The following is a 10,930-nucleotide window of genomic DNA, read 5'->3' on the forward strand; positions in this document are numbered from 1 at the left end:
TGCTTTCCTATCGTCTCTTCACTGTGTCTATCAAATAAAGCTGAAAAAGGCCAAAAAATATTTTAAAAAAGAGTGTAAAAGGTCTTCAATGAGACAGTTTCTTCACATCGAACAACAACCCTCCCACCTCTGTTTCTACCACAACAATTTATAATGACGTTCACAGTTAGAGGCAAAAACAGACGATAACACTTTAGGATAATGCAATTTATTTATTGGTTATTAATTCTCATTGCAGTCAAGTTTATAAATGATCATTGATAGTTAAGAAAGAACAATTGGAGTGAAAGTCTTAAAATGAAAATAATTTAACTTGAACATTAAATGATCAGATTTCATACAATCGTAAAATCCTGATCCACGCTCAAGTTGATTTTGTTCAACAAATTACAATCATATGTACTGATTAATGTGAGGCACAGAGGTGCAGCATGATTTAGTTAAATAAGTCTCCAATCAGTCAGTTTGTCTTATCTTCTGAACAATAATTAGGTAAAAAGAAAACAACTTAAGGATTTGCGATCTTTTATGTAAATTAATATGATCAACAGCTCTGCTAATACCAGTACTACTGCTTCATTTAGTCATTTATGTCCATGCAGTAAATATTTACGAGTGCATGAGAATTACTTGGCGTTATTCTTGTTGTTCTTAATCATGTGAACAATTAGACTTGCTCACATTTGATTTTTTGTTTCTGTTTTTCTGACCAATCACAGTATTGCACATGTTTGTGGTATTTTAGCTCCCAGCCCCTGCAGGTGCCGCACTCGTTTCTCCCAGCCTGGGTTGGCCTCTGATTTCTCTTCCTCGATCAGCATGTCGATGTATTCTGAGGTGGACAGAGGATCTGGCTTCAGTGCTATCTGTTTAAGCGTGTCCTCACACTTACATGACATTTTCGCCAATTCCGTCACATCAGGCAGTTTATCAGAAAATACACTTTCCAGTTTTTTAACCAGAGCCTCAGCAGTCATCTTATCATCGGTGACACCGATGCTTTCTTTCAGCTCTCTGACTGATTGTTTCCGTGTATCCTCTCTATACTCCCATTTTTTCTTCTCGCTGACATGGTCTTCCCACGAACATTTGCTTGGGCACACAGTGCAGCATCCATTTGAATCCATTGCAGCACAGCAATTTTCAGCTGCATCCTTTTTCACAGGACAGGGATAATGACATGTAAACTTACACTTCTTACAGTTGGTACTGAAATTACCAGCATCCTCCTGCTTAGGGTTCATGACTGTAACTTCAAACTCGGCGTTCTCATTTTTGTTGATCTGGGCCTCAAACTCTCTTAGTTTTTTAGTCGTCTCGTTTAGCTCCCGAAGCCCGACTGACCGCAGTCTGCTTAATTTCCACCAAGCTTGTCCTACTATTTCATGCTGCCTTCTTTGATTGAGGACCTCGTTGGTCTGTTTCAAGCTTTTTGCTTGTGTGACTTTTACAGAATCAAAAAAACTCTTCATGTTGTTTGTGCTCATTTCCCAAAACATCTGACCAAAGTTTTCCTCTTCCTCATCTTCGTCAACAGTGTCGTCATTCTGAGATGATCTGTTGTGTGCAAACAAGGCTGAATTATTAAATTTGAAGTGAACAGGCAGCCCATCATCAGCTGTAGGTAATGGGACACCTGAAGCTTTTACTGCGTCTAGAACTGGAGGTCGCTGACCGTCTACAGATGTCACCAGGATCCTGATGTTTTCTGCCACATCTTTGCCAAAGATTGAGAGCACTGAATCAAACACATAGTTCTGTGTTGGTGTGAGTCGTGCTAAAGCAGCCTGAGCTACAAAACACACAGCATCGATTTCACTGACACCGTGCTGAGCAGAGAAGAGATTACGTAGCTGCTCTGTGATCTCTCTGTCTCTTTCTATGCCTCTTGTATCTCCAAAGCCTGGAGTGTCAATAATGGTCAGAGAGAACGGGATTTGAAATCCCTCCTGGTGGTTGATTTTGTAAACAGTGACTTCAGAGGTCTGACTGTGAGCTCGTGATGTTGACTGATCCTCATTAATGAATTTAAACCTGAAACTGTCCTCCCACTCGACACCAACAATGTAGTTGATCATCCCATCGATCAGAGTGGACTTTCCTGATCCTGTCGCTCCAAAAAGCATTATTGTACGATTCTGCCTTGTGCTTTCTTCTCCAAAGTTAAACTTCCTGCATCCATCTATGTTCATGTGTTCTTCTGTCAGAGGCAGTTTGTAAACTGAGGGGGAATCAGATTTGATCTTTTCACTTTTGTCTTTGAGAAGTTCTGCGAGGTGGTTAAATGTTGTGCAGACTTTAACAGTGATGCTTTCTTTGCTTTTTCCAGCTGAACCACAATCACATCTGACCCTGACTGCATATTCTGTATCTGTCTGGAGACCTGAAAGGATCGCATTTTCACCTGCTGACTGTGTTTGGTTCCACTGCAGAGCTTCCTCATTATCATCTGTTTTGAATACTCCACCATGTAACCCAATATCTGCACATCCTCTCCGAGCTCAGCAGGTTTCTCCCAGCTCACTGATAACCCTCCACTAATCCTGTACTGATCTGACGGACGAGTTTAGCAGCAGAAGAATCTAAAGTTGTCAGTGGCAGCAGCCAGACCTTCACTGGTACAGCTTTGTCTCCCAGTAATCCTGGCAGGCTTTGGTAGACTTCTACTGCACCTTGAAAGATTGTTGGTGGTTTTGGAAGACAGAAGTCTCCATAAAATTTACAGGAGAATTTATGAACACTTTCTTTGTCCTTGTCTTCCATCTTTAGGGAACCTTCACCCTCTATAGAAAGTAAGGGAATCTTCTTGATGGTCACCTTCAAGTTGCCCTGAACATCTTGATGATTTTCCTGTTCAGAAACTTCTCGGTCAAACACAAAGAAAGCTTGTGCTCCATAAAGAATAGCTGTGACTACATGTGTTGCTAAGCCTTTATCAAAAACATATGGATGCTTCACGTTTCCTCTTCCAAGATGATTCATGGACAGCTCCTGGAACTTTGTGGTTGCCTTGTACTTCAGTGTTACTCTGGCCTGATTTCTGGAAGATTTACTATCATTCAGATATTTGGCAGATCCATCAACCTGAACCAGCCCACCTAAGAAACTTGCCTTGAGTGAAGCTTCAACATTTAGAGCTGAAGATTTGCCAGAAATTGATTCAGATGCAACAATTTCAAACTCATTAGAGGGCTTTGATCTTTCTGCTATATCTTTCATCAGGTCATCACGATCCCACAGAGTCAATCCTGCAAAAGAAGAAGCAAAAACATTAATAACAGGACTCCATCAATTAAACCACACTCTAAAATAAATGTATTTATTATTTATTAATTTCTTTTTTTAAAAATTACTTTGTTTTTTTGTCTTTTTTGTGATGATCACAAAAATAGTAAATGAAACTTTGGAGACTGGAGAAACTCTGGAGTTCAGGCTCTGCATCTCAGTCAACACTCAACTCATAATAAACATTTTAGAAAATGATAGTAATAATATCAAAAGATTTGATTTTGATTTTTGTGGGACGCCACTGTTTAACTTGGAACCTTGGGGCGATACCCTATCTTTGGTACCCAATCTCGGGTGGGGCTGATGATATCTCCTTCTTGACCTGGCGTCTACATACGTGTACACACACACATATATATATATATGAGTACAAGATCCATAGAGGCTGGGGTCTATCACACCAGGCAAGACCCCAGGTGCAGGCTGTGTAAAGATGCCCCAGAGACAATCCAGCACATAACAGCAGGGTGCAAGATGCTAGCAGGCAAGGCATACATGGAACGCCATAACCAAGTGGCCGGCATAGTGTACAGGAACATCTGTGCCGAGTATAACCTGGAAGTCCCGAGGTCTAAATGGGAGATGCCCCCAAGGGTGGTGGAGAATGACCGAGCTAAGATCCTGTGGGACTTCCAGATACAGACGGACAAAATGGTGGTGGCTAACCAACCGGACATAGTGGTGGTAGACAAACAGAAGAAGATGGCCGTAGTGATCGATGTAGCGGTTCCGAATGACAGCAATATCAGGAAGAAGGAACACGAGAAGCTGGAGAAATACCAAGGGCTCAGAGAAGAGCTCGAGAGGATGTGGAGGGTGAAGGTAACGGTGGTCCCCGTGGTAATCGGAGCACTAGGTGCGGTGACTCCCAAGCTAGGCGAGTGGCTCCAGCAGATCCCAGGAACAACATCGGAGATCTCTGTCCAGAAGAGCGCAGTCCTGGGAACAGCTAAGATACTGCGCAGGACCCTCAAGCTCCCAGGCCTCTGGTAGAGGACCCGAGCTTGAAGGATAAACCGCCCGCAGGGGCGTGCTGGGTGTTTTTTTTTTATATATATATATACATGTGTGTGTATATATACATGTATATAGACCCTGACCCTAACCCTAACCGTAACCCTTTAATAAACAGTAAGCAGAATTGATATTGTCCTTGCAACATTGGAATTTCATAAATGCACGAATGGCTTGGCGCGCAAAAGAATAACGTCACAACAATGTGATTGGTCACTTGCAATGTTGAACCTGGAACAACATTTTCATGATGGTCTGGGAACAACACCAACACGAGGATATCAGATCATCCCACAGAGAGACAGACAACTATTCACACCCATTGGCAATTTAGAATAATCAGTTCACCTAACCTCATGGATTCAAATTGAGGACCTTCTTGCTGTAAGCTAACAGTGCTAACCACTGTGCTACCTAAATCGATTACAAAAGCAAAAGAATTTAAAATAGCTTCAAATACTGAAACTTCAGATGTGACAGGTTAAATCTGGTGAAAGGTGAAATCTTACCAGGGACAAGTTTATCGCTTCGGCAGTCATACAGCATCCCCAGGCCAAAAGGCCGGCCAAGTGCTGCCATCTTCATTGTATCACCAGATTTAGAGTCCATGTCCTCAGTCGTGCTGAAACAGCTTCATAAAATTGCCACCTGAGAGTAAGAACAAAGGTTGTGAGGTCAAACATCTGTGAAAATCGTGATATTCATCAGGCTTGGTTTTATATTTAGTCCACACTATGGGACAGATTTGCTAATTGTCTGCAGCAACAAATGTTGTTGTTGTTGTTTTTTAAAAGCTACTGTTTAATAAAGAGGCTCATTCTCACTGACAGGCGTAGACACGGGTATTTTATCAGCTTTATGATATTTGTATTTGTTGGACTTTCCATTTCCAGTATTTAGATGAATCAAACATTTTTAGTATGGTCTTTAGTATGCTCACAGTTTAATGCAAATTATGCTTAATTCTTATTTTGTATGATCTGTGTGAGCCCTGCGACAGACTGGCGACCTGTCCAGGTTCTAGCCCATCTCTCGCTTTATGGCAGCTGGGGTCAACTCCAGCGCCCCCAGCAACCCTGAATTGGATAAGCGAAAGAAAATAAAAGGATGGATAGTATCTGTGTGAGTATGTGAAAGTTAAGTAGAAGCACTGAATGAATGTGTGTGTGAATTAGAAAGAAACTGCTTGGACTGAGTAGAAACAATACTGAAAGTATTCTATTTGCTGGGCGAAGTTTATTTTTGTTTATTTTTGCTCTGTAGTATCAGTCAGTGTCTGTTACGAAACAAATAGAAATTTGTGTGAAAATGCAGCCATTAAAGAGACAGACATGTCTCTTTAAGAATGTTTGAATATGATCCAGAGCTATCTTGTCTGTTTGTTTTTTTTACCAGCTGATCTGCTGTGAATTTGGTCTTTACTGAAACTGTCGATTGTTTAGGTTCCCAGAAGGACTTTTCACTCCCATCTGTGCATTGTTGTCATTGTGACCTCAGAATAATTTGACCTGCCTTTTTATCTTCTTGTGATTTGGATTGATTCCTTTAATTTACTGTTTTGATGATGATGCTGTTGGGGATAAGGGATGTTTCTGATCGGACGGTTCCCCTGCTTTCTGTATTGATACAAACTGTATAAAAATACCATCTACTGAGTATAAAGAGAACTGCCCACAAGCCTGACTAAGATAAAACTTGGTCAGTCTGAACTATTAATCAGCTTAAAGATTTTAGAAAATATCAGCAAAATATCAACAAACAAACACAACATGTTTGTTTTAGGGTGTCAAATAACTCATTGCTTGGTCAGATGTGAGTCAGATGTTCTCACTGCTGCTAGTTTAATCAGTCCAAAACAAAGTTACTGCAAACTATGATATAAATAACAAATATAAATAATAATAACTAGAGTTCTGAAGCAACAGTCCAAAACTCAAAACCTTGGACCAAAGACCCAGGATTGTGACAATTGTAATAAAAAGAAAATGATGAATCTAAAACTCTGAAACATGACATTTAGATTCAGTGTGACTTTTAGATTTTGTTGCACTTTCTTAATTGTTAAGTAATAGGAAACAGTCCCTGCTGTAACTGCACCTGTTACTTTAAGTTATTTAAATTTTCTCCACCACAGTAATCAAGACAAAAACATAAAGTGAAGCAGCGTCGGTGTACTTACAGTAGACAGATGTGTGATCCTCTGAGGTCTCTGCTCTTCGTTCTCTTTTATATTCACTGTGAGGACAAAAAACCTTCACTGCAAGAAGAAAAAGCAGAAGAGCTTCAGGCTCGTTTCTCAGATTCATGTGTGACCTGTGAAAATACGTGTTCAGTGTGCAGGCAGGAAACCCACAGTACGAGCCTGCAGTCATGCTCACAGCTCTCTGAGGCTCTGCTTACATGACAGCAGGTGGATAAAAACTCTTCCCCTCTATGAGCTGAAAAAGAAGAGAAGTCATTTAAGTGACTTTGAACATGAAACTGTATCATCAAAAGATTCAGATTTAAGGCTCCATGCAAAGAAGAAGCCACATGTTCAATTCAATTCAATTCAATTTTATTTATATAGCGCCAAATCACAACATAAGTCGCCTCAAGGCGCTTCATAGATACAGAGAAAAAAACCCAACAATCATATGACCCCCTATGAGCAGCACTTTGGCGACAGTGGGAAGGAAAAACTCCCTTTTAACAGGAAGAAACCTCCGGCAGAACCAGGCTCAGGGAGGGGCGGGGCCATCTGCTGCGACCGGTTGGGGTGAGAGAAGGAAGACAGGATAAAGACATGCTGTGGAAGAGAGACAGAGGTTAATAACAGATATGATTCAATGCAGAGAGGTCTGTTAACACATAGTGAGTGAGAAAGATGACTGGAAAGGAAAAACTCAATGCATCATGGGAATCCCCCGGCAGTCTATGTCTATTGCAGCATAACTAAGGGAGGATTCAGGGTCACCTGGTCCAGCCCTAACTATATGCTTTAGCAAAAAGGAAAGTTTGAAGCCTAATCTTAAAAGTAGAGATAGTGTCTGTCTCCTGAATCCGAACTGGAAGCTGGTTCCACAGAAGAGGGCCCTGAAAACTGAAGGCTCTCCCTCCCATTCTACTTTTAAATACTCTAGGAACAACAAGTAGGCCTGCAGAGCGAGAGCGAAGTGCTCTAATAGGGTGATATGGTACTACAAGGTCATTGAGATAAGATGGGGCCTGATTATTTAAGACCTTGTATGTGAGGAGCAGGATTTTGAATTCAATTCTGGATTTAACAGGAAGCCAAAACAGGAGAAATCTGCTCTCTCTTTCTAGTCCCTGTCAGGACTCTTGCTGCAGCATTTTGGATTAGCTGAAGGCTTTTCAGTGAGTTTTTTGGACATCCTGATAATAATGAATTACAGTCGTCCAGCCTGGAAGTAATAAATGTATGAACTAGTTTTTCAGCGTCACTCTGAGACAGGATATTTCTAATTTTAGAGATGTTGCACAAATGGAAGAAAGCAGTCTTACATATTTGTTCAATATGTGCATTGAAGGACATGTCCTGGTCAAAAATGACTCCAAGGTTCCTCACAGTGTTACTGGAGGCCAAGGTAATGCCATCCAGAGTAAGAATCTGCTTAGATACCATATTTCTAAGCTTTTCAGGGCCGAGTACAATAACCTCAGTTTGATCTGAATTAAGAAGCAGAAAGTTAGCGGCCATCCAGGTCTTTATGTCTTTAAGACATTCCTGCAGTTTAACTCATTGGTGTGTGTCATCTGGCTTCATGGACAGATAGAGCTGGGTGTCATCTGCATAGCAGTGAAAATTTATGCTATGTCTTCTAATGATGCTGCCTAAAGGAAGCATGTATAATGTAAACAGAATTGGTCCTAGCACTGAACCCTGTGGAACTCCATAATTAACCTCAGTGTGTGAAGAGGACTCTCCATTTACATGCACAAACTGGAGTCTATTAGATAGATATGATACAAACCACTGCAGCACAGTACCTGTAATACCTACAGCATGTTCTAATCACTCTAATAGGATATTATGGTCGACAGTATCAAACACTGCACTGAGGTCTAGCAGGACAAGCACAGAGATGAGTCCACTGTCAGAGGCCATAAGAAGATCATTTGTAACCTTCACTAAAGCTGTTTCTGTGCTGTGATGAGCTCTGAAACCTGACTGAAACTCTTCAAATAAACCTCTGCAGATGATCTGTTAGCTGTTTGACAACTACTCTTTCAAGGATTTTTGATATGAAAGGAAGGTTGGAGATTGGCCTATAATTAGCTAAGACTGCTTGGTCTAGAGATGCTTTTTGAGTAAAGGTTTAACTACAGCCAGCTTGAAGGCCTGTGGTACATAGCCGATCATTAGAGATAGGTTGATCATATTTAAGATCGAAGAATTAATTAATGGCAGGACTTCTTTGAGCAAGTTTGTAGGAATGGGGTCTAAAAGACACGTTGATGGCTTGGAGGAAGTAATTATTGAAGTTAACTCAGAAAGATCAATTGGAGAAAAAGAGTCTAACTTAACATCAATGGTACTAAGAGTAGCTGTAGATAATATTACATCTGTGGGATGATTACTGGTAATTTTTTCTCTAATGATAAAAATTTTATTTGTGAAGAAGTTCATGAAGTCATTACTAGTTAACGTTAAAGGGATTGTTGGCTCAACAGAGCTCTGACTTTTTGTCAGCCTGGCTACAGTGCTGAAGAGAAACCTGGGGTTGTTCTTATTTTCTTCAATCAGTGATGAATAGTAAGATGTTCTGGCTTTGCGGAGGGCTTTCTTATAAAGCAGCAAACTATTTCTCCAGGCTAAATGATGATCCTCTAGATTTGTGACACGCCATTTCCTCTCCAGATTACGAGTCATCTGCTTTAGGCTACGTGTTTGAGAATTATACCACGGAGTCAGGTACTTCTGATTAGAGGCCTTAGTTTTCACAGGAGCTACAGTATCCAGAGTCGTACGTAGTGAGGAGGTGAAATTATTAACAAGATAATCGACCTCTGTTGGGGTAGCGTTCAGATAGCTGCTCTGCTCTATGTTGGTACAGGGCATTGAAGATGATAACAGTGGGTGGATTACATTCTTAAACTTAGTTACAGCGCTTTCAGAAAGACATCTACTGTGATAAAGTCTACTCTCCACTGCTGTGTAATCAATTATTGTAAATGTAAATGTTATCAGGAAATGATCAGACAGGAGAGGGTTTTCAGGAAACACTGTTAAATGTTCAGTTTCTATGCCATATGTTAAAACAAGATCTAGAGTGTGATTAAAGTGGTGGGTGGGTTCTTTTACATTTTGACAGAAGCCAATTGAGTCTAATAACAGATTAAATGCCATGTTGAGGCTGTCATTTTCAGCATCTACATGGATGTTAAAATCACCCACAATAATTATTGTATCTGAGCTCAGAACTAAATCAGATAAAAAGTCTGAGAAATCAGACAGAAACTCTGTGTAAGGCCCAGGTGGACGATAGATGATAACAAGTAAGACTGGTTTCTGAGTTTTACAGCTGGGGTGGACGAGGCTAAGCATCAGGCTTTCAAATGAATTAAAAGTCTGTCTTGGTCTTTCATTAATTAATAGGCTGGTGTGAAAAATTGCTGCCACACCTCCCCCCCGGCCTGTGCTTCGAGGTTTCTGGTAGTTAGAATGACTCGGGGGTGTAGATTCATTTAAACTAACATAATCATCCTGCTGCAACCAAGTTTCTGTAAGGCAGAGTAAATCAATTTGTTGATCAATTATTAAGTCATGTACTAACAGAGACTTGGAGGAGAGAGACCTAATATTTAATAATCCACATTTCACTGTTTTACTCTTTGGTTCAGATGTGGATACTGTATTGTTCTTTCTTTGTAATTGTTTATGTTTAAGTTGTTTGTTGCTGGTTTTTAGTTTGTTTTTTGTCTTTTTGGAAGCTGACACAGTCTCTATGGAGATGGGTTTTGGGGGGTAGCAGGAGGAGAGAAGCTGCAGAGAGGCGTGTAAGACTGCAGCTCTGCTTCCTGGTCCCAACTCTGGATAGTCATATTATGGGGGGTTTAATAAATTTGTCCATATTTCTAGAAATGAGAGCTGCTCCATCCAAAGTGGGATGGATGCCGTCTCTCCTAACAAGACCAGGTTTCCTCCAGAAGGTTTGCCAATTATCTATGAAGCCCACATCGTTTCTGGGACACCACTCAGACAGCCAGCAATTTATTTTCATTCATTTTTCATTTATTTATTCATTTTCAGGCACAACAAATACCTATATTGAACATAAAATACACAAAACAAAAAACAAAAATTGCCTGAAAAAGGAGTGGGACGAAGAAAACTTATTAAATCCCACCCCTATACTCACTCATCAACAAAAAAAACAATAAACTTCCCGCAGCTACGCCCATCATTGCATACAGACCCATCAACAGCCCCGGGCAGATACAAGCATCTAAGCGGCAGCTCGCAACCAACAATTAGAGCCTTCATAACTGAATACAGAATATATAAATTATAAATTGCATTACCACAGGTAACAGGCAGTAATAACTACAAGTAACAAACACACATACATATACATACATATATATCTACACACACAAGTACATATATGTACATACATACGCACAC

General features: G+C 40.5%; 1 pseudogene; it reads right to left on the bottom strand.

Moving 5' to 3' along the window:
• Window positions 1–713: 713 nt before the first annotated feature.
• On the bottom strand, window positions 714–4,911 carry LOC146647390 (uncharacterized; annotated as a pseudogene).
• Window positions 4,912–10,930: the final 6,019 nt, after the last annotated feature.

The sequence above is a fragment of the Rhamphochromis longiceps genome, linkage group LG18 (genome assembly GCF_057381845.1).
Source record: "Rhamphochromis longiceps isolate RC_006_pf linkage group LG18, R_longiceps_female_GT1.1, whole genome shotgun sequence".
NCBI classification, from domain to species: Eukaryota; Metazoa; Chordata; class Actinopteri; order Cichliformes; family Cichlidae; genus Rhamphochromis; species Rhamphochromis longiceps.